The 24,571-nt window shown below is 36.1% G+C and overlaps 1 long non-coding RNA gene across 1 annotated transcript; it reads left to right on the plus strand.

The window, feature by feature from the left end:
- The first annotated feature begins 21,195 nt into the window (after positions 1–21,195).
- LOC126727504 (uncharacterized) lies at positions 21,196–23,915 on the plus strand. The gene is made up of 2 exons (XR_007656255.1): positions 21,196–21,457; positions 22,388–23,915. It is a non-coding gene; the product is annotated as an uncharacterized LOC126727504 (long non-coding RNA).
- The last annotated feature ends 656 nt before the right edge of the window (positions 23,916–24,571 follow it).

Here is a 24,571-nt window from a genome sequence, read left to right on the forward strand (position 1 = left end):
ACATCTAGGACATATTCCACAACCTTAGGACGAGGATAGCCATAAAGTGCCTCAAATGGAGTGAGCTTAATGGAAGTGTTGAAGTTAGTATTGAACCAAAATTCAGCTAAGGGTAGCCAATCCACCCAAGAGTGAGGTCTGTCAGCAGCAAAGGCCTTTAGGTAGTGTTCTAGACTCTTATTCACCAATTTTGTCTGCCTATCTGATTAGGGATGATATGAAGAAGACATAGCCAGGTTAGTTCCTTGCAATTTCATCAATTTAGACCAAAATTTGAAAGTAAACACTGGGTCCCTATCACTCACAATTGTAGAAGGCATACCATCTAACTTGAATACATGCTGCGTGAACAAATGAGCAACCTTAGGAGCAATGTAAGGGTGAGCCAATGGAATGAAATGAACATACTTGGTGAACCTTTCCATCACCACAAAAACCACTAACTTCTATTGAGACCTAGGCAAACCTTCCACAAAATCCATGCTAATGTCTAGCCAAGGCCTATCAGGAACAGCCAAGGGCTGCAACAAACCAACAGGTAAGCAAGTATCAGTCTTCAACCTTTGGTAAGCATCACATTCCCTAACAAACTGTTTTAAGTCCCTCACCATACTAGTCCAACAAAAATCCTTCTTAAGCCTTTGAAAGGACTTCAAATAGCCAGAATGACCCCCTAAAGGACTAGCATGCACCTGCTGCAACACCTGAACCTTCAAATCTTGAGCTGAACTTCCCAAATGCAAGGAATTTGGGATTTGACAATTGAATTTGAGGGCAACCAACCTCCAAGAATAGGGATAGGGAAGAACAGAGAGAGAATTAGAAGGAATAGAGAAAAACAAAGAAAGGAATTATGGAATTAACCAAAAAAAAAAAAAAAAAAAACAGTTCATACCCTTTCCATCTCATTTCCCTAGTCTAATACCCTTAGTCACTAACTGAATGCTAGTTGTGTAACTACCTTGACAGCTATTCACTCTAACTAACTCACTACATCAGCTAAAACACATCACCACTACAAGTAATATACGTGTAACTAACCTACAATACAAGTATATAGTGCCAGCTAATCAATACAATTATTATCTGAAGCATAGTCATATACACACCCAAGCTGCACTGGAACCACACACCCCTTATCAGCTGTGCATGCACGCCCAATCAACAGCATATGCCCCCCACATCAGCAGCCTAGGCACACCCTACAACACCACCCAATGCAGCACCACACGCATGGCGCATCAACACCACACACACACATATAACTAGACACTCCTAACACCCTCTATACTAAGCACATCATCAAATTTTGTGACTCACATCTCAAGGTAATCTAAACCAAGAGCTTTTGAACTTTGTTTTGCATTTGAACTTCGAACATCAACATATACAGACATGCACACCTTGAGTAGGTTATCAGAATTTAATCTTTCAACATAGCCAGCAACTTTTGTATTTATAACTGAGAGGTAATTGTATAAGGTTGAATCATTTTTTGGATTTTGGAAAATTGTATTAGTTTTAGTTTTTTTAACTATTCTATTTTATAGGATAATTAACATGCGACTGTTTGATTGGCCTAATTAACATACATGACAATCTTATGTGAGATTTTGGAAAATTGTATTAGTTTTAGTTTTTTATTATTCTATTTTATAAGATAATTAGAATGCCATTGTTTGATTGGCCTAATTAACATACACGACAATCTTACGTGGCATTTCACAACCACATCAGCAAGGAATATGGAATTTAGGTCTTTTTTTTTTTTTCCTATCATTATGTAATGTTAGAGGAGCTAATCAAAACATTGAAACTTTAGGGGAAGTCAAAATTACCCCAAACTTTAATGTTGTAATTTAAAAATTAGTCTATCTAAAAGAAAATAAATAAATAATAAGATCGCTTTATACCAAACCTTAATAATGAAATATTTTATTGCCGATTTCATATATATTATAACCAAAAACACATATAAACAATAATAATAATAATAATAACAAGAGCACTAGCAATGGGGGGTGTAAAAAGCCCCCAGTTGCTATTTTAGCCACCAACCACTTAAAAACACGCTTCAATCGAGTGTGCATATGGAAAAGTTCTTAACATCCTTAAATAGTGAGGTTGTGTATATACAACCTCACTGTTCATCAGATGTAAAATATATATATATATATATATATATATATTATTCTTATTCTCTCTCTTACTTTCACTTTTCTCTCTCTCTCTCTCCTCTCTGTTCTCTGCACTCTCTTTCTCACTTCTCCCTTCCCTCTTTTCCCTCAATGCCTATCACTTTCTGCATCTCTAGATTCCTTCTTTATTTGTTTTTTTTTTTCCTTGCAAATTCTAGTTTGCTCATTGTAATAGGAGTTTGGTCGGCATTTCGGTCAAAGTTTGGTCAGCGTTTGGGTCGGCCTTTGGAGTGGCGATTGGGAGGTGTTTAGGTAGGTGTTTGGGTGGAGACTGGGTTGGAGTTTGGGTGGTTGAACGAAATCAGGGTGTGCTCGCCGTGGGTCTAGGTTTGCCGCCGTGGGTGTGCTCATCGTGGGTCTGGGATTTGCTCGCCGTGGGTTTACCACCATGGGTTTGGGTTTTGCTCGCAGTGGGTCTACCGTGGGTCTTTCTTTTTTTTTTTTTTTTTTTTTTTTTTTTAGTGGTGGGTTTTGCTCACAATCATGCTCTTCAGTGGTGATGGTGGTGGCAATGGGCTAAGGTAGAGATTTGTGTTCACGGTGGTTGTTGGGTATGTGGTGTGGGTTGGTTTCAAGTTTGATGGTTCATAGTGTGGGTCACGGTGTGGCGCATAGTTGTAGTTGAGGTGTGTGATAGGCCAAAATGTATTGACCCCTTGTGATGAATTAATTGATTAATTAGCCAAGTTTATTAATTAATCAAATTAACATGCAAGATGCATGGTAGCACAGACAAATCACCAACTTGAGAAGAGTGTTGGCTGCAAAGTTCTTCTGTTCATCACACGATGAAGATCATGAAGTTGCTTGGTTACAAAACCCTATGGTGTATAAACACAATAGCTTCTTCAAGAGAAAGAAGAACTAGGGCAAACTAGGTTTCCAGTCACACTCTTCTTCACACTTGTGGAATTGTGCTCTTGTGCAATTGTGTAACATTTTACGACCCTTAAAATAATCCTTATATATGTTTAGGGTTGTGAAAAAAAAAAGCACAAACATACACTCATGGATTGGATGAAAAACAGCTCTGAAAAACTGAGTTTCATAAACCTTGATAGATAATCATCTATCAAGCTAGCTGTCGAGCCACGGGCTTTAGCAAATTTTAAACCTCAATGGATGCTAGCTGTTGAGCTTTGAAATCCTGCACTTTCTCACTTGATTCTTGGATAGACTTGCATGGCTTTAACACTTGAACTTGAAACCTTGTTTCTTAAAGCACTAAACACATCCTAGATCTACCCAATTACAAGTAAAGTGCATTTTGTCAAAGGATTAGCCAATTACATAAAACGTTGACATATACATTGAATCACATATGTCCTAACAGTGTGGGTCACAGTGGATCATGGTATGGTTAAGGTGTGGATCACAGTGGTTGTGGGTTGAATCGTTTTGGTAGTGCTGAGTGGCGGTAGGTTCATTTTAAGTTTGATGGTTCAAGGTTGATTGTAGTACCAGTGCTAGGGGTTGGGTTTGAATTGGTGGTGCTGGGGTTGAAGCGATGGTTCAGATGTATGGGTTGTGGTTGATGTTGGCGGGTAGCAGTGAGAAGATTTGTTGGGTAGAATAGAGAGATGGGAGAGAAATATAATTTTTTTATATTTGTATAGTTTATATTATTTTTAATGAGTTGTATAGAAAAATAGAAATTGGGATGTTGAGTGAGTTGGAAAATGAGATGGTAAAATAGATAAAGTAGGTTTTGAGGGTGTAAAATAGAACTTTTTTGGCCACCCGGATGCTAATGCTCTAACACGGTAACACCACAAGCCACATCATTGCTTCATTGAATTATTTTTTATTTACTTAGATATAGGAAAAAAAAATTATATCCTTATCCCTTTTTTTTTTTTCTCTTTATAGAACTTTTTACTTTACGTGATTGATTTTAAAATATATTTTCCATTGCAAATTTGGTTTTAACATAAAAATTTTCAATAATTTCTCTTTTATTAATGTGTATAGCACACTAAAAAAAAAGTGCACATATATTAATGTAGATGATTATTTAATTTATTTTATTATTTAAATTAAATATTTATGTTTATGTATATTTTTACGTTTATGTTTATTTTATTTTATAAAAAATATTAAAGATTTCATAGTAAGAACAATAGTAACTACTATTGCGGTTAGAATTTAGACAAATATTTTATTCCCATTACTTTCTGCCTTTTTAATGCACACTTTTTTTTATATTGAGTGCCACTTTGGGGTTCAACAAGTGATCCATCCATGCAAATTAAAATCTCACACAAAAGGGGATGCCATGACAATCATACCTACAACCCGAATAGTGATCGTCATACTAAAAACACCCTGTATTTGTAGTTTTAGTTTGGAAAATCCAAAAACCTTATTGGTTTTTGGATTTTGGAAAATTGTATTAGTTTTAGTTTTTTAACTATTCTATTTTATATAAGATAATTAACATGCCATTGTTTGATTGGCCTAATTAACATACATGACAATCTTACGTGGCATTTCAGTCACACTAGCATTGAATATGGAATTTAGGTCTTTTTCCTAAAATTATGTAAAATTAGAGGCTTTAATCAAAACATTTGAAAACTCAAATTTGTGTGAAAACACAAGAGCTGTTTAGACCTCCAAATTAAAATTACAGCTCGGTTGATTTTACTCTAACTTAAACTAAGTGCGGAATAGAGTAAATTTGAGTGGATAAACAATATAATTACTCTAAGCCATATTCAACAAATCACAGCAGTAAAATGAAAGCTACAAGAGTAGGGAAGAAGAATGCAAACACAAGATAACACGCCAATGTGTTATCGAAGAGGAAACCGAAGAAATCAGCGAAAAATCTCTTCGCCACCCTCCAAGTGGTAAATCGATCCACTTGAGAATAAGTTGGAGTACATGAATAACAAAAGACCTTCCAAGCCTAGTCTACCCCATGTATCCAAGCTCCTGCTACCAACTGACTTAATGAAGCCTTGTCTTCTCTAGCTCTCCAGATCACGCAATTCAACCCGATTGCATCCAACAAACAAATAGCTTCTTCCAATGCTTCCCAGCAACACCAAAACCTCACTTTACACTTAAGATAAGTGTGGTAAGTGTTTAGGCTATCAACCTCTTAGGGATTTGGAAATGGAGAGGTAGGAGTTGAGGAAACCATAATGGATTATGTAGAGAATTGTGGGTATGAAAATCTCTCACTCTCAAGGGTAGTGGCTAGGGTTTTCTCTCTGAAAAGCACTCCTCAACATATGTGAGTAATGTGGGTATATATAGTGTGGGTAGAGACTTGGTGTATCAGATATGACAAATTGGCAAAAAAAAATGTTTCGCGGGTATCTCGCGAAAAGGTCTTACCCGTGAGACGCTCGCGAAAACCAGCTGTCACCATCTATCATGACTCTTCGTATTCCAATCATGTGCTAAACATATGCTTCATTTCGTAGGAAGGCTTCTCGCGAGCTACCTGCGAAAACTTCTTTGGTCTTCAATTTGCCTTGAGTCTTCAAACTTTCTCTCACACACAACCCTTACAATGAAATCCTACATAAAATACAGGGTACAAAAGATTGAAAAAAATTACAATCAAATTTGGCACGGAATTAAAGCCAACACAAATTAGTTGTAAATCACAACTTTACAATCTCCCCTTTAGGCTATTCCATGATAAAACCCCTAAAACAAACTCTAGATTTAAACGTGAGTTTGAAAATAGTGGTAAAACTCACTCACACCTAATTTAGAAGCTGTGAAGCACTTGCATGTATATACCAGTAACTTGAAACACTCGCACACAAACAAAACTTTCATTAAACTTATGACAAGTTAAATACACGGTAAATATATGAGCAAGTAAAATACGATCAAGGTAATAAACACTATATAAATAGTTAAGCATATATTGATTAGATAGGAACAGTCATTAAAGAATGACTACAATGAGCATTTAACTAGTAAATGATCATCTGGACATGCACTGTAGTTAAAAGCAATGCAAAAATCAATTGCATGTCCAACACACAACCAATGCGAAATATAAGAAGTATTTGCATATACAAGATTCAACAAGGGCACAAGTGTGTAGTACTCAAGATAATGCAACAAAATCTAAAAGTACTTAAAAAAATGCTACAAAGCAAGGATATAAAGACAAAGTACTGAAAATAAACTGAAAGTTTTTAAACCAAAGTACTTAAGGCTTTAAAAGAAAGCAATGTAAAATATCCAAGAGTTATAAAAACTATAAAGGTAACAACAAAATTAAACCACTAAACCACCAAAATGAGCCAATATCTACAATATCTATGATCTGCTCTACTCCCCCTCAAATTGTGCATCTCCCCCTTAAAATTTTTCTCCCCCTTTTTGACTGGAATGGCCAAAGAGGCTAAAATTGCTCAGATTTTAATTCGAATCCCTGCTCCATCATCATGTCTTCAATCTGTGATGATAGCGCAGTAATTTGGCCTTAGATATAAGTAAACTGATCCAATGTGTCCCTTATGAGTTCAGCATATACATTTCCACTTGGATTCAGCAACTTTGTCCAAGTTCTCTCCTTGAACACTTCAGGGATGGAAGTGTTTTCAAGAGTCTCCATTCGCACAACCCTTTCCATGATTATTGTTGCCCTTTTATGGCAGTCGTTGTAGGCCATGTTTGCTTCAATGGTTCTAAAGTTCTCGAAGTCCATGCGTGGACGCTTTGAGGATTTCTTGGAAGCAGAGTGCTTAGTGGGAGACATGTGCACAAACAGACACAAACAGAGAAACAAGTGCGAAAACACAAAACAAAAACACAAACTTGATTAGTACCAAGTTAGTCCATAAAATAAGCACAAAGTCCTAAAAAGAAACTAAAACAATGTCACACAATCATGTTATAAGTGCTAAAACATGTAATATCAATGAACTGCATGACAATTGACAATTGTGCAAGTGTGTGCTTCAAGTGTGCATGTGGTGTGCAAATGTGCTGCATGTGCAAGGCATGACTAAGCACATTTGGGTCAAAGTGTGTAAAACACACAACCAATGATCAAAACATGACAAACAAGTCCAATCATGGTAATCCCCAAAGTTTGGAACACATTGGAGTCCAAAACAACACCAAAAATGCCATTTGGGCATTTTATCAAACACTTGATATACACCTATAAAACTAACATGTGGGCAATGCATGAACATGGGTGACTCTTGCCTAAATACATGTTAAAATGCCACAATTGGCCAACAAAGCCCAATTAAGAAATTGAAAAAATTTTAACAAAATTTAAAGTTCCCAACCCTTTTTATAAAAATATCCAAACCAAGTAAAACCTAACATTTTCTGCATAATCTAAGGAAATAAATAGAAAAGATTGTATGAACATACCTTAGAACAGATTTGAAGAGGTTTCCTTTTGAGATTTGGTTAGGTTTTTGAGTGAAAATAGGTTTTGGGTAGATAGAGGCACAAGGGAGGCAAAAAGAGGGAAATAGGATGTGTTTGAAAAACTATCTACATTAGCTCTTTGAAACTGAAAACACGCATTTTTTGCGGGTTAGCTTCTCGCGAAGTTACTCACAAAAAATGCCTCTGAAACACAAAACATTTCGTGGGTGAGCATTACTCACAAGACAGTCACGAGCCAGTCGCAAACATTTCTATCTAAAATTCTGTGCTTTAGCATTTTGCCTTAACTTATTTTAGCAGGAAGTGCTTAGTCACAAGTTTCTCGCGAAACTCCCTTTGAAGAAGTTTTTGATGAAAAACAAGAAAAATTCAATATAAACAAAAACTCAAAACACAAAAGTATAAAAACACTTTAAAAAACGTATAAAATACTCAAAAATCGTTTTGGGTTTGATCGACAAGCAATTGAGTATATACATCACATTTGATCATGTACAATCACACAAATGAAATAAGCATTCATTGAACAAAAGTCTTGTGTGTTGTGTGTGAGTATCAAATGTGGAATAGTCCTTAGTCCAGAGTGAAGCTTCAATGAGCAATTCAATCAAGTCATACACAACTGGTACTAAGTCAAGTGGTCTATCTCAATTATAGAAATGAACCTATATGACCTCTCACAAGAGAATGATTACATATCTTTGAAGCTTTTCATTTGACTTCTTTACAATTCATAACATTTAATCATTTTTGAACAATATATCTCATTTTGAGATTGGTGCCTGAAATTTTTGATATTTCAATATTGAGAGTAAGCCATTGGCTTTTTGGGCACCATACATTTCAATACAAGTTGCTTTCCCTTTTTCTTAGTCAAATACTAGTATGTGCGATAGCTTTTGCATTTCATTTTCTCTTTTCGAGATTTGACATTTGTTGAGCTATAAAGCAAAAACATAAAAAGTGTGGGAAAATATATAAGCACAAGTCTATGCATGTATCAAAACCATCAAGACTATTGACCAATCATTCATGACAAGCTTGAAGATCGATTTACAATAGTCACACATAGATTTCAAGATTTTTCCCAAAGAGATAGATGTGCATACATAACTAGCTAAACTCGTAAATGCACTATGCCATTAGTACGAAGGTACTACACTAAACTCACATGTGATATACACAACACCAAACTTTTTGGAGATTTTTGAATTTTTATGGGTTTTTGAATTTTTCAACACACTTAAAAACAGAACATGTAAAGGAAGATCAACAAAAACAACAGGCACAAAACAAACTTGAATAGAAACATGCTCTAACTAAACAAATGAGACCTACAAAGCAAGTATGCAACAGTGAGCAGAGTAAGGTTACACAAGAGATAGAAGTCCAAGGATGATACCAACACCAATTGTCTTACGCAGAGACTCAAACCGTGGACCATCAAGAGGTTTGGTAAATATGTCTGCCTTCTGGTTTTCGGTGTTTGTAAGCTCTAAGCACACAATCTTCTCCTCTACTAGGTCTAGAATGAAGTGGTACCGGATCTCAATATGCTTCGATTTTGAGTGTTGAACTGGATTTTTAGACAAGTTTATGGCGCTCGTGTTATCACAAAACACACACATAGTGTCTTGAGTGATTTCATAATCATGTAAGAGTTTCTTCATCCATAATAGTTATGCACAACAACTCCCTGGTGCAATGTATTCAGCTTCAGTCGTTGATAGATAAACCAAATTTTTCTTTTTGCTCATCCACGACACCAAGTTATTTCCAAGGTAAAAACAACCACCTGAGGTGCTCTTCCTATCATCAATGCATCTAGCCTAGTCAGCATCCGAATATCTAGCTAAGCACTCATTCGAGTCTTTTGAATACCAAATTCCATAGTCGGATGTGCCATTGATATAACGGATAATTCATTTGACTGCTGTCAAGTGGGATTTTTTAGGTGCTACTTGAAATCAGGCACATACCCATACACTAAAAGCGATGTCCGGTCTACTCACAATAAGGTAAAGAAGATTGCCGATCATGCTTCGATAGAGTGTTGGATCTACTTCCACACTAGCTACATCAAGGCATAGTTTTACCAAGGAACTCATGGGAGTGGAAGTATGTTTCTTGGAGTCTAGTCCAAATATCTTGACAAGATTTTTGGCATATTTCTCTTGAGATATAAATATCCCATCGTTTCGTTGTTTCACTTGAAGCCCTAGGAAGTAGTTTAGCTCCCCTACCATACTCATCTCAAACTCCTTTTTCATCTCTTCTGAAAATTCTTGAGCAAGATGATCGATTGTGGATCCAAAAACAATGTCATCCATGTATACTTGAGCAACAAGGAGAGACTTCTCATCTCTTTTAACAAAAAGGGTTCGATCGGCTTGACCTCTCTTGAAGCCATGATCCAAAAGGTATGTGGTAAGGCAATCATACCAAGCTCTTGGTGCTTGCTTTAGCCCATATAATGCCTTCTTCAGTCTTAGCACATGGTCCAAAAAGTGAGGGTCTTGAAACCCCTTTGGTTGCTCAACGAACACTTCTTCGTTCAAAAATCCATTTAAGAAGGCACTCTTCACATCCATTTGGTATAAATTGAACTTCATAATACACGCTATGGAGAGAAGAATTCAAATTGACTCTAGTCTTGCCACCAGAGCAAATGACTCATCAAAGTCAATGCCTTCAACTTGAGTATATCGTTGAGCCACCAATATAGACTTGTTTCAGACAACTTCACCATCTTCATCGATCTTGTTCTTGAAGATCTACTTGGTGCCGATTACATGTGTATCCTTGGGCCTTGGTACCAACTCCCATACATCATTTCTAACAAATTGGTGTAACTCTTAATGCATGGACTCTACCTAATTCTCATATTTCAAAACTTCTTCCACTTTCTTGGGTTCAAATTGAGCAAGATAACAGTTTTATGTCACATGATTCACACTATAGCCTGATCCTTTTCTCAAACGAAGTCGCTCATCTAAATCACCAATGATGTTACTTGCGGGATGATTGAGAGTTAATCTTGATGATGGTTTGTTGGAAGTTAAGGATTCCTAATCATGAGAGATTGGAGGTTGAACTTCCAGAGGGATGAGAGGGCTTGAAGATCCTTGTGTTGATCTAGTCTCCCTTTTGGATGTAGGAGGTGTAGACTCCTTTTCTAGTGATTCTTTCTCATCATCATCACCTTGAGACATGTTGTCATCACCCTCATTCTTCTTAATGTTTAGTCCTTCATCATCCTTATCAATATCCTTTTCTGAGATAGTGTCATCTATGACCACATTTATCGATTCCATCACCGTCTTAGTGCGCTTATGGTACACTCTATATTCTTGGCTGTTTGTAGAGTATCCTAGGAAGATTCCTTCATCACTCTTAGCATCAAATTTCCCAAGATTCTCCCTATCATTGAGAATGTAGCATTTGCTTCTAAATACTCGGAAGTATTTCACCTTTGGCTTCTTTTCTCTCCAAATTTCATATGATGTCTTATTTGTTCCTGCTTGGAAGAAAATCCTATTCCCAATGTGACACGAAGTATTCACCGCTTTAGCCCAAAACTTCTGTGTAAGGTTTTGTTGAGAAGCATTACTCTTGCCATCTCTTGGATCACTTGGTTCTTTCTTACAACCACTCCATTCTGTTGTGGAGTCTTTGGGGTTGAGAATTCCTTTTTGATACCGTGCTCATTGCAAAACGCTTCAAATTTTGCATTTTCAAACTCCTTCCCATGATCACTTCTGATTTTGACTATGGGAACTCCCTTTTCATTTTGGAGCCTCTTGCATAACCTTTCCATCTTGTCGCATGCCTCTGACTTCTCTCTAAGAAATTCAACCCAAGAGTACCTTGAGAAATCATCAACTACCACCATGATGTAACGTTTTCCACCCATGCTTTTCGTTCTCTTTGGATCCATTAGATCCACATGAAGTAACTCCAAAGGACGAGAAGTAGTAACTAGATTTACTTTAGGATGGGTTGACGTTGTTTGTTTTCCCAATTGACATGGACCACAAACATTCTTCTCAATTTTTCCAAACTTTGGCAAACCAACCACTGCTTCAAGCTTTGAGACTTTTGCCACTTGTTTGTAATTTGCATGCCCAAACCGTTGATGCCATAGCTCCAAGAGATTCACTTGAGCACTCAGACATGGTATGCTTGGTTTGGGAATAACACCATAGCAATTGTCAGTGATCCTAAGTCCCTTCAATGCTTAGACCCCTTCTTCATTGAGGATTAGACAATCTTTCATTGAAAATTGAACGAGGAAGTCTTCATCGCATATTTGGGTGATACTCAGCAGGTTCACTTTTAATCCTTTGATGTACAGGACATCAGCCAATAAGGGAAGTCCCGAAATATCAATGGTTCCCTTTTCAAGAACTTATGAGTGACTACCATCTCCAAATGTTACATAGCCGTCTTCCTTCTCCTTAAGAGTTTTGAATAGTGATTTATCTCCTGTCATATGCCTTGAACATCCGTTGTCAAGATACCACAAACACAAATTAAACACTTTCAATGCAGTATGTACAAAAAAACAAGCATGAGATAGGCATTCTTGACCATTAAAGCAGGACTTATCTTCCTTTACTTCATTCATAGATGAGTGAAGCTTTCTTTTCAAACAATCAAGTTTATCACACAATTGTCTATTCCTTCTCTTATATTTAGCAATTAATGAATTCGACTCACACAAGCTATTATGAATATCATGATTCCTATGTTCTAAGGATTTTAGCAGGTGTACAAAGATTCTAGCATGTTTCTTTGATTTGAATAACTCTAAAAGCTCATTGCTAGGACAATCTCCAAGAATTCTCATAGAGTCATTATCACAAACACATGAACTACGCTTCATGTTGGCCTTTGCCATAGCACTATCCATAGGAAGCCAAGGGGTCTCGGATCACACTTAGGTAATGAAACCATAGCAAGTGTACTCGCTCTGATATCAATTGAAAACTCGAATTTGTGTGAAAACATAAGAGTTGTTTAGACCTCCAAATTAAAATTACGGCTTGGTTGATTTTACTCTAACTTAAACTAAGTGCTGAATAGAGTAAATGCAAGCGGATAAACAATATAACACTCTAAGCCATATTCAACAAATCATAGCAATAAAATGAAAGATAAAAAAGTAGGGAAGAAGAATGCAAACACAAGATAACACACCGATGTATTATCGAAGAGGAAATCGAAAAACTCGGTGAAATACCTCTCCGTTGCCCTCCAAGCCTAGTCTACCCCATGTACTCGAGCCCTCCAAGCTCCTACTACCAACTGACTTAACGAAGCCTTGTCTTCTCTAGTTCTCCGAATCACGCAATTCAGCCCAATTGCATCCACCAAACAAATGGCTTCTTCCAATGCTTCCTACCAGCACCAAAACCTCACTTTACACTTAAGATGGGTGTGGCAAGTGTTTGGGCTATCAACCTCTCAAGAATTTGGAAATGGAGAGGTAGGAGTTGAGGAAACCACAATGGATTGTGTAGAGAATTGTGGGTATGAAAATCTCTCACTCTCAAGGGTAGTGGCTAGGGTTTTCTCTATGAAAAACACTCCTCAACATATGTGCGTAATGTGGGTATATATAGTGTGGGTAGAGACCTGGTGTATCAAATATGGAAAATTGGCAAAACAAAATGTTTCGTGGGTATCTTGTAGGAAGGCCTTACCCGTGAGATACTCGCGAAAACCAGCTGTCACCATTTGTCATGACTCTTCACATTCCAGTCATGTGCTGAGCACATGCTTCACTTCGCAGAAAGGCTTCTCATGAGCTACCTGCGAAAACTTCTTTGGTCTTCATTTTGCCTTGAGTCTTCATACTCTCTCTCACACACAACCCTTACAATGAAATTCCACATAAAATACAGGGTACAAAAGATTGAACAAAATTACAATCAAATTTGACATGGAATTAAAGCCAACACAAATTTGTTGTAAATCACAACTTTACAACATTGAAAATTTGGGGGAAGTAAAAATTACCCCAAACTTTATTGTTGTAATTTAAAAATTAGTCTATCTAAAAGAAAAAAATAATAATAATAAGATCACTTTATACCAAACCTTAATAATAAAATATTTTATTGCCTATTTCATATATATTATAACCAAAAACACATATAAACAAGAAAAATAAAAAATCGTCATGCTTTACTCCACATACAACAACAATTGGTTTTCAGTTTGCTTGAATAGTCTATGAGTTCTGAAATACTAACATAGTAACACCACAAGCCACAACATTGCTTTATTGAATTATTTTTTATTTACTTAAATATAGAAAAAAATTTATATCCTTATCCCTTTTTTTCTCTTTATAGAACTTTTTACTTTACGTGGTTGATTTTAAAATATATTTTCCATTGCAAATTTGGTTTTAACATAAAAATTCTCATATATTTTCCATTAGCATAGTCTCAATGTTTTGAATCTAAGTTTTAAACTGTTGGAATGCTCTCTCTCGGTCTCTCCTCTCTATCAGTTTCTTGTTATTCTTTCTTTGCTGCTTCTATTTCATTTTTTTTTCCTGGAAAGGTAGTGGCTCAGAGTCTTAGACATCAAACACAGGGAGAAAAATAGCCAAAAATTTATACCTACAATTTTAAGATTGGTTATTGATCCTTAATAGGTTACTTAGGTTGGCTAAATGTCTTTTATTCTTTCTAAAGAAAATATATATGGTTGTAAAAAAAAAATGTGAATATTTTGAGGAAGTAAACGTATAGAAAAAAAAAATCCAAGAAAATCACTTTTTATCATAATCAAAATAAAGTTGGACTCCGTAGTCAAGTTTTTGGTGATTATGATATTGGAAAAAATTCTTAGGTATTCTCGAAATATTTTCAGCCTAACGAATAACGACTTTGCAATTTTGACTTGTCCTTAAAAAATGGTAAAATTATCCTTATATGAAAATTTCTTGGGTTCAACTCGTGTGAACACTGTGAAGGGAAAAGTTTTGAACTCCGAATATAAATTGATGATGAACTTTTGTTATCAATCTACATGATGAATAAATTAAACATAAATTTGGTAAAACAAAGCAATTAAAATTCCATGCACGTTTAAGGTGGGGTTATGGTCTAAAGGTGTAGATCTTAGGACCTGGCGTGAATATTAGGTATGCTCAATGAAGCGATCAGTTTGACTCTTTCGACCAACTGATTCACTTTGATTGGCAATGTCACACAATGTTTTCAACTAAGGCTTTGTCAGTTTTGATATTAACGTTTTTCTTTTTGGAATATTAGGTAAGAGACTATTTAATTTTCTTGTGATGAGTTTGAAAGCGTGAATCTTTACTCCCTTGTTTCACGTAATGTGAAATAGACTTGTTTTAAAAAACTTTTTAACAAAAAAACGTGTTTGTCATAAGTTTTCTTTTAACCAAAAGTAGTTTTTTTTTACCCTCTTTTGTTGTTGTTTTTGTTGTTGTTGAAAGCGTGAATCTTTACTCCTCTGTTTCGCATGATGTGAGATAGAATTTTTTTTTTAAATTTTTAACCAAAAAAAAAAAACATGTGTTTGTCATAAGTTTTCTTTTAACCCAAAAGTAGTTTTTTTTACCCTCTTCTTTTTAAAAGGGAAGTGCTAAAAATGAGTTTGAAAGTGTGAATCTTTACTCCCCTATTTCATGTGATGTGATATAGAGTTGTTTTAAAAAACTTTTTAACAAAAAAAAAGGTGTTTGTCATAAGTTTTTTTTGAACCAAAAGTAGTTTTTTTTTTTACACTCTTTTTTTTTAAAGGCAAATGTTAACGAATGCCCTTTGGGTAATGGTTAACAATCCATTTAAAGAAAGTTTTTATTGAAAAAAAAAAAGCAATTAATGTTTTGACAATTTTTTTCATTTCTCATAAAAGTAGTGTTAAAACTTTCTAAAAATAGATTCTTAACCATTCTCCTAAAGACACTCCTTAGCAAAACTTTTTTCTTTTAGTAAATCTTTTAGCAAAACTTTTTTCTAAACTCTTAAAGACACTCCTTAGTAAATTCTTAACCATTCTAAACTTTTTTCTTTTAGCAAAACTTCTTAACCATTCTCCTAAAACTTTTTTCTTGGGCATGTGTTGGGCGTAAGAAAATCGCACTTGACAAACTTTGTCCAATGCCATTGAATATCATATTATGAGACAATCTCATTGGAAATCTTTTTCACAACACGTGGGATCACACATGTTTTTTAAGAGGTACCCTTTATTTTTCTCATGTATTCTCATTCTTTGTTCTCACCCAGTCACTCTATTGTTACTAACTTGTTAGTAGAGCATTCCTCACCATATTAATATAATAAAAATATTGACCCATTTTGGTGTTTGGGTTGTTAAAAATGGCTTTTTGAGAGTTTAACAATTCCAATACTAATGCTCTTTTAGAGAGTACATTTGAGAAGTAAGCATCTGAAATTATACTATTTAGTAAGCATCTGCATCTGTTCTAATGCAGATGCTCTTAAAGTGTTATACTTTGCTAAATACCATGGTAAAGTGATGCAATTGAAAATGTGGTATTTCTGCAACGAAAATACACAAGAATGAAACTCTACTAAATCTAATTCTGAGAGTCATCAATCATCATAGAGACGGGAAGTGGGTTTTAAGTGCAATTCATCTAGTATCATTAAAAAATAATAATAATAATACAATGAATCTCAAAATGCATCTTGATGATGCCAAAATTGTGAGCAATTAGGATCATCCAGATGATTCTGGCATAACCTACAAGAAGATTAGGAAATGTAACAAACAGGTCACTTGCATGGTGCCAGCCGGCGAGCCTCTGATGGTAAAGTTAGAATGAGGGAGAAAAGATGGAAAATTCTTACTAATGGGATTATTATTTTGATTGTGTCCCTTACCTTTGGTTGGGTGTGCCTTATATAGACTCCTGCTCTCCTAGCCGTTGGGATCACCATTAAGGGTGGTTTAATTCCTTGTTTGGGTAACGCCTCTGACACTTAATGCATAGATATGGAGACCTTTGAGCCATTATCCTCTTTAATTTGTCCAATCGTAACAGCTCAGTCAATAAAGGTTTCATTTATGGCTTGTTCCTTGCCCATTGCCATGTCTAGACGAACAATGCCTCTTGGGTCATCACATCTCAACCATGTTAAAAAACACATTCATTTTAATTATTGTTTCCTAATTGATGTTCTAAGTAATTAAGTCCCAAACATAGTCCGAACATAAATGATTTGCAGTCACATAAACTAGTGAAATGAAAGTTTGTATTTTTTTTTTGTGGGGGGGGGGGGGGGGGGGGGAGGATAAATAAGGTAGCTATAGCTAGAATTGGAAATCTATAACTTCTTGCTCTATGATTGTGTTTTACCATCAGATCAAGATATCAATTATTTTCTTTTTGGCATAGGCGATATTCAAACACATATCTCTTATTGGATGCCAAAATACTTTAGTAGCTGAGTTAACATAAACCAACCAAATTTTATGTAATTTGAACTAGAAGATCAGGCACCACCAAACAAAAAAAGAAGTTAATTTATAACATTCATTAAGCGTGATGAAAAATTAGATCACTTAGTAAAATAGTTATTTATTTACTTTTCTTAAAGTGAAAAAATAGATGTGCCGAAATTAGCAATTGAGTTAACTAGAACCAACCAAACCAATGTATTTTGATCTAAACGATTAGAGGAAAGTTAACTTGTAATGATGCTCATTAATTAGGTAAAGATGCAATAAAAGATTAAACTACTCAAGAGTCAAGTCTCATCAAAGCAATTATTTATATACTTTACTTAAAGTGAAAAAGATAGATAGGATATGACAAAATTAGATGTAAAGTTCCGCCAAGAAGTGGCCGCCATGCACATGCAAACGCATGCAAAGTTTTTGACCGAATAATTTTTGTTCAAAAATCTCTTCCAACTGTATAAAGCCAATTGCTCAGCCCCACAGCCCTTCTTTAATTTTAGCTTAAGAATGCACACAATCAACCGCCACATGCAAAATAAAGTTTGGCAGGCCTAGGCTATGTAATATCACCTCACCTATTAGAGAAAATCAGTGGCGAAACTAAGATTTTAGTCTTGAGGAGACAAAATTAAAAGTGAAAATTGACTTATAACAAAGTATCATTAATAGTGAAAATTGTGAAAATAACGATAGAAGAGAAAAAAAGAATTTAAAAATAGTGAAAAAGTTGAAAAACTAGGACAAAGACAAAAGCTACTTATAACAAAGTTAAATGGGTGAAAAAGTGATGTGGCAGGATCAACCAGGTAACATTCCTTGTTGATGTTGACTTCGCCTGGAGGCCCTGGCTTGCCCGAGAGCAAGGAAGGGCGCGGACGAGCACAGTGATTGTGCGGGGCAAAGCGATGACGCTCGCTTGGTACGTTGGCAAAGGGGGCCGGAGGCCTCAAACCCACATGATGTTTTGCATCCGAGGCCATGAGCATGCCCATGTGGTCCACATCAGCAACGTAGAGGCCACGAGGCATGCGTGGGACACGAGGGCGGCTTTGAGGTCTTGCCGATGCCCCATGAGAAGCGTCGACTAGGAACAGATCAACTAGAGGGACAAGTGCCTTCGAGGTAGGTATGCAGCACGGGGACCCAAATTGTGTCCGAGCGACACTCGGAACAACGCTGATTGGGAGCACGCCGGACAATTCAATGCGTGACCAAGCCATGCAACCTTGCTACCACTCACACGCTATCACATACACTAGACCGCAAAATCACCAAACGTACCCCACAATGACACACCGTAAGGCCTACCTTGCATGAGGAAGCATTGAGTGGCACCGAGTCCACACCACTGGGCGTGAAGGACAACACTACTAAACCACGTGCCTGCAAGGATGGTCGCCATGGGACTTGCTTCGCGCAGCAATGGGTGAATCAAACACCGTCCGCTTTGCGAGAGCGTGCCCAAGCTATGCCAAGCTTGCATGGCTCACCAACCACACACAAGAACTACAAGGGACATCAAGGGACATCGAGGGACACTGCTGCTATCATTGTCGTCATTGTTGCCACCGCCCCTGCTACCATGCAACCACGTAGTAAGAAAGACACACACAAGTCCGATAGTCGCATGGAACTTGCTTCGTGCAGCAATGGGTGAGACTAACACTGTCTGCATTGCGATAGTGTGCCCAAGCTAAGCCAAGAATGCATGCATTCCCCACCACACGTTTATTGAGACCATCGACCCCCTGCCACTGGGCACGGGTGGGTGTGGCCTTGAGGAAAAGTGGCACCAGAGAGAGCTTTCACAATGCATTTGATCATCACCTTAGGCTTGCTCTACGTGGCAACGGGTGAAAGTAACACCGTCCGCCTTGTAAGAGTGCGCCGCAACTATACTACGTACATATGAAATGCCAACCTGGGTCTACCTCGGCGATGCATTTAGGGCCCACCTCGCACCATGGAGCACGTGGGGTTGGGTGCTTGAGGGCTCATTATGAGCATGCCTACCTGTGGCCAAGCTCAAGAGGGGCTGTCCTTGTGCATTTTCGAATACCTCCTCCCCCCTAAAGAGCATTTAGGAAAAAATCAGCTCTGGCACGAGGAAACATTGATTTGTTAAGGAGGAATAATGGGCCTTTTTTGGAGCAGTTCTTGGAGTCTTGCCTTTATTTTTTGCACACATGCTAAGAAAAATTGAGCCTTTAACCTGTCAAAATTTGGAGGTCAGATTCAAAATATTTTACTTTTTATGATTTTCGAAAGCCGAAAAATAGGAAAAATCACAAAAAATTCAAAAACGCTTGGAATGCCAAACTGCTTGCTAGAATCCTCTTCTAAAACCATGGAATGAATTTAGGGACACAAAAATGGAAAAAGGCACAAGCCAATTTTGCTAAAGTGCGGGACAATGTGGCGCGGCTGCTAGGGCATGTAGCAGTTAAGGCCAAGGCAGCCCCCCATGCTCATGCTACCAAGGCCAAGGAAAGCAGCAGCCAAGGCCAAGGCAACCCCCGTGGGCAGGCAGCCAAGGCCAAGGCATGCTCATGTGCATGCTGCCAAGGCCAAGGCCATGGCAACCCCCACGAGCAAGCAGTTAAGGCCAAGGCACGCAGCTAAGGCCATGACATGCTTGTGTGGGCATGTTGGCATGCCTTTGGGCATAAGCAGCAAGGCCCTAGCATTCATGCTACCTAAGGGGCAATGGCAGCACGACGAGGCTGTGGCATGCCCCATGGGTGGAATGCCAAGGCCGTGGCTTGCCCTTGGGACCCCTAGAAGACGATGGTAGCACTTGTGGGGGTTGCTGCTGCCAAGCCTAGATAGCCTCTTTGGACACCTCCTACTCTTTCCCCCCTAAAAAGCGCTTAAGGTCCGTTTAGTTGGAGGAGTGGAAAAGTGGGAGGATAGAAAATATTTAGTTTTACCTCATGTGTGTTTGGTTGGAGTGATGGAAAAGTGAGAGGGTGGAAAACTCTTTTGTTTGGTTGAAAAGAAAAGTGGGAAGATAGAAAATGTAATTTATATAAATTGACTATTATACCCTTGTTACATAATAGTTAAGAAATAGATTTATTTGTACTCATTAAATAATATAAAATTTACCAACAATTATATTTTTCAATGAGAAGTGTTACGTCCATAACATTTTTCGCAATACTTTTACAACAAAATTTATGTGGAAAGTTGTTACTAGTTCTAATTTGAACCCACCACTAATTTTTTTTTTTTTACTCACCAATATTAACTAATAACAATCCGTTACTTAAAATTTATTGTGAAAATATTGTAGTAACATTTCTCAATTAGGATTTTTTGTTCTTTATATTATTTCTCCTTTCTCTCATTTCATTTCATCCATACTTTTTTTTTCTCCTCCACACACGTTGTCCTTATCTCTATCCCTCCCTTCTTTTATTTTCTTTTTATCCCTCATTCAAGAACGTTCCATCACTATACTAGTAGCTCTCATTCTCTCTCTCTCTCTCTTTTTCTCTTTAGCTCTCTCTCTCTCTCTCTCTCTTTACTTGATTCCAGAACATTCGTCCCCAACACAGTCCAAATGTCCCAACACAATCCAGATGGGTTAGATGTCTTCTGTCTTCTGTCTTCTGTCTTTTGTCTTTTTTTTTTCCTTTTTGCTTTTATTGTTATGATTTGATTAATTTTAAAATTGTTTTTTTGAGTTTGTATTCTGATAATCTGATTAGGCTTGAGTTGTAACACCCCGACCCAATTTTTATAATTAAACTATGTGTTTAAGTGGTTAAGTATTATTAATATTTTAAGCCACTTACTTACAAAAAATAATAGAAGAGTATTTAATAAGCATATTATTTTATAATTCCATTGAATGAGAATTGTAAAAATTATACATAATTGAATTGCTATCGGTATTTTAAATATGTACTAAGTATGTACAAAATTATATTAAGTGGTTTAAGTTATTAGATATATAATTGTTGGTGTTTAATTAGTGTATAAAGGTAAGGATATATATACATATATATGTGTGTGTGTGTAAAATAATATTATTTTTGTAGATAAGTGTGAATGCAAAGATTATATATATATATATATATATAAGTGTGAATGCAAAGAAAAAAAAAAGTGTGAATGCAAGAAAATTTGGAAAAGTGGGTGTGATATTTGTTTTTCCCTAGCCATACACGTACCCCACCCCTAAAGTCAATTTGGCTTATCTTTATTTTGCTGCATCTGAAGTCCAGCAGCTCACTTTCCTCTTTCTCTACTCCTTTTTCCTCTTTCTTCGTTCTTCTTTCCTCTTCCCTTCTTACACGGCAACATCTCTGTCTTCCTTTCTCACCAAAAATTCTAGTTTCTTTAAAGAAGAAATTAAACAATTAGCCTTAAGGTTTCATCTTCAAAGTGTGTGGGTAAGTAATTAAACCTCATATGATTTTGTGTATTTGGATGGTATAATTGTTTGCTTACTTTCCCTCTTTGTTCTCTACTCTGATTTTGGAAGCTGAATTGGTGATGCTGTTTTAGTTACTGGAAATATTGATGATATTTGGTCTATTGAATGCTTATTAGGGTATTTTAATATGTATACTATAGTTATAAAAATACCCAAATTAAATTAAGACCTATTGCTATTTGTTGATGATTTTGTAAGATTATGTACTGAAGCTGTCTCTGTGACAGATTTGATGTTTACTACAAGAAAATTCTGTATTAAATCATATTTTGTGAATTAGGATGCAAGGGGTAGTTTTTATGAATTATAAGGCACACATGGTTTTTATAGAAGTGGTCTCACAGAATTTGGATTAATGTAAAAATAATGGTTTAATTTATAATTTGCATGAAATTCTGTCAGGACAGATTTGAGTATGCTGTCTTGTGTGATTTTTAGAAAATCATGGGTTTATGCTTTGAGTCCGAATTTTTTATGGTTTATACTGGACATATAGGGGAGTAGTCATGTAAAATTTCATGACAATTGGATGTGTTTGGACGGCCCGTTTGTATTTTACAAATGGGGCATATGCTGCTTGAATAGAACAGTGAACAGTAAGGGACATGCCTAAATTTGAGGATTTAATTCTAAAGTTAGGGTGAATGTTTTGAGCTATAATTTAATATGCTCATCCTTTGGTATGTTAGAATCATATATAAATTTTATGAATTGGTTTCTCTATGATTTAGTACATCATGTTGTCTGATGAATGCATTTTGTGTCTGTGGGAACCTCTTTGAGGTGGGATTAGGACTTCCTTGATTCTAAGAGATAGGCTTTGGGATGAATGTGAAGTTTATGAAAAGGAAATTATGGATAGTAATAAGCTTGATATTTGGTTTAGGTGTTACCAGTATCCAGGTCTAAGCTCCTTACTTTAGGCTCTCGGTTCCTCTGCTTTCAGGTAAGGGATAAGTTATATGGGCATTTGGTAAGTCATGAGGTTATTTTAAAGTATATTATGCATTAAAATGTTTTGGATTAGAGATATGGTATGTAATCATTATTCTGACAAAGATATGTTCGTGACCTTTCAAAAAACTTAAGTATATGATTTAAGCATATTAATGCTATTACTGATTTCACGAACATGATGTTTGAAGAGAAGAATGGAAATGTTATTATCATGAAATGTCATGCAAAACAAGAAATTTCAATATAATGTAAAGTATAAAATGTTTTCGGATTATGTCCTCTGGTGATCTGAACTCTGCTAGTAGGGATTAATTATTAGCTTTCCATGGAAAATGTTATATGATTGGCCATTAAGTGGGACTGGCTCTACTGTACCCGCCCCTTGTTGGTTACGGCCAACTTGTGGGGGAAGCCAACCTACCCCCATGGTTGGAAGATATGTATTATGATGTAATCTCAGGAATACCTGGCATTGTGGGGAATGCTGGATGCCTAGCACCGTGGTGCTAGAAGCCTCCTAAATAAGTACAGACTTATCAGTTATGGGCTAACCAATAAGTTATTTATGAACAGCTATGTTATGTTATTAATCATGAGAGAATTATTTTGTTTAAATGCATTGTGAAAAGTGAAAACTCTCGTGGCAAGAAGAAGTTTCTAATGAAAAGAAAAGCTGTTCATTAAAGATAAAAGTTTCTGAAGTTCTGTTATGTTATAAAAGTAAAGTTTCTGATGAAAGTACAAGTTATGTTTAAAAGTTATCAGATACCTGTTCTTTATGAAATGTTAAGTTTTATGACTATGAAAGTTATAATATTTTTGGAAAGATTTATAAAGAAAAGTTTTCTTATTAGTCAAGATGCTTCTAGCTTAATACAAAGTTGCCAATTATCTGATTTAAGTTAAAATAATTATCTTGTAATGAGAATATACGTATGGCAACTTTGTAGAAAGTGAAAGAAGTTTAATCCGAAAGGTTTTAGTAATATTAAACTGATAAGAGAAAGGAGAACAATTATTTTCTATAAAGAAAGAATAAGTTATTATTATGAATAGTATAAAATACTATGCATGAAATGATGTTCTCCTGTTCGAATATTCATAGAATAAAATGACTTGATTTACATGTATCCTTATTGAATTCTCATATATCTTACCTTTATTGAGTTGTGTAGCTCACCCCTTCCACTCTTTCAGTTAGCAGGTTTTATTTTGGAGCAGAGGGAGCCTTAGTTGAGTTTGGAAGGAGCTAGTTTAGTTTTATATGTATAAATCCTAAATTAGCAATATGATGTTTAGATTTGTAGCATTGTTTATTTTAGGATCTAATGAAAGTGTATTCCTTAAAGTATTAAGAGATGTATTATGTGAAATTCCGAATTTGAACAATTGGTGAATTATGTTATTCTTTGGAGTACATTGTAGATGCTCTGAATGTCAAGTGAAAGGTTATATCATTTAAGTAAAGAAACAAAAATGAAAAGAATGAGGAAAGCTTTTGTAAAAGTTTTCAAAAAAGTTAAGTTAGTTCTTGTTAATATCAGGTTTAGGCTTGATATTAGCATGCCGGTCATTGTCACAAATCCGGGTACCGGGTTTGGGGCGTGACATGAGTTTAGAGATGTTTGAGAGAAAGATTGTTGTGTTTGTAGCTGTGAGAGGAGAGAGAAATGAGGTATTTGTGTATAAGTGCTGTGACAGCACTTTTCTTTCTAGCTTTTCCTCCTGATTTGGGAGGGTAAAAAATGTGGACCCTAGAGAGAAAACTTTCTCCTAGGTTTTCTATCTTCCCCATTTTCCTTCCCCAACCAAACAATGGAAAACAGTGTTTTCCACCCTATTTTTCTCCCTCTATTTTCCATCCTCTCTGTTTTCACCCCAACCAAACACAGCCTTAGGAAAAAACCCGCTATGGTACCAGGAAACATTGATTTGTTGAGGAGGAATAATAGGTCTTTTTTGGAGCAATTCTTGGAGGCTAGATTCAATAATAAAATACTCTGAAAAGTATCATTAATAGTGAAAATTGTGAAAATAGTGGTAGAAGAGAAAAAAAAGAAGATAAAAATAGTGAAAAAGGTGAAAAACTAGGACAAGACAAAAGCTACTTATA

The sequence above is a fragment of the Quercus robur genome, chromosome 5, assembly GCF_932294415.1.
Source record: "Quercus robur chromosome 5, dhQueRobu3.1, whole genome shotgun sequence".
Classification (NCBI taxonomy): Eukaryota; Viridiplantae; Streptophyta; class Magnoliopsida; order Fagales; family Fagaceae; genus Quercus; species Quercus robur.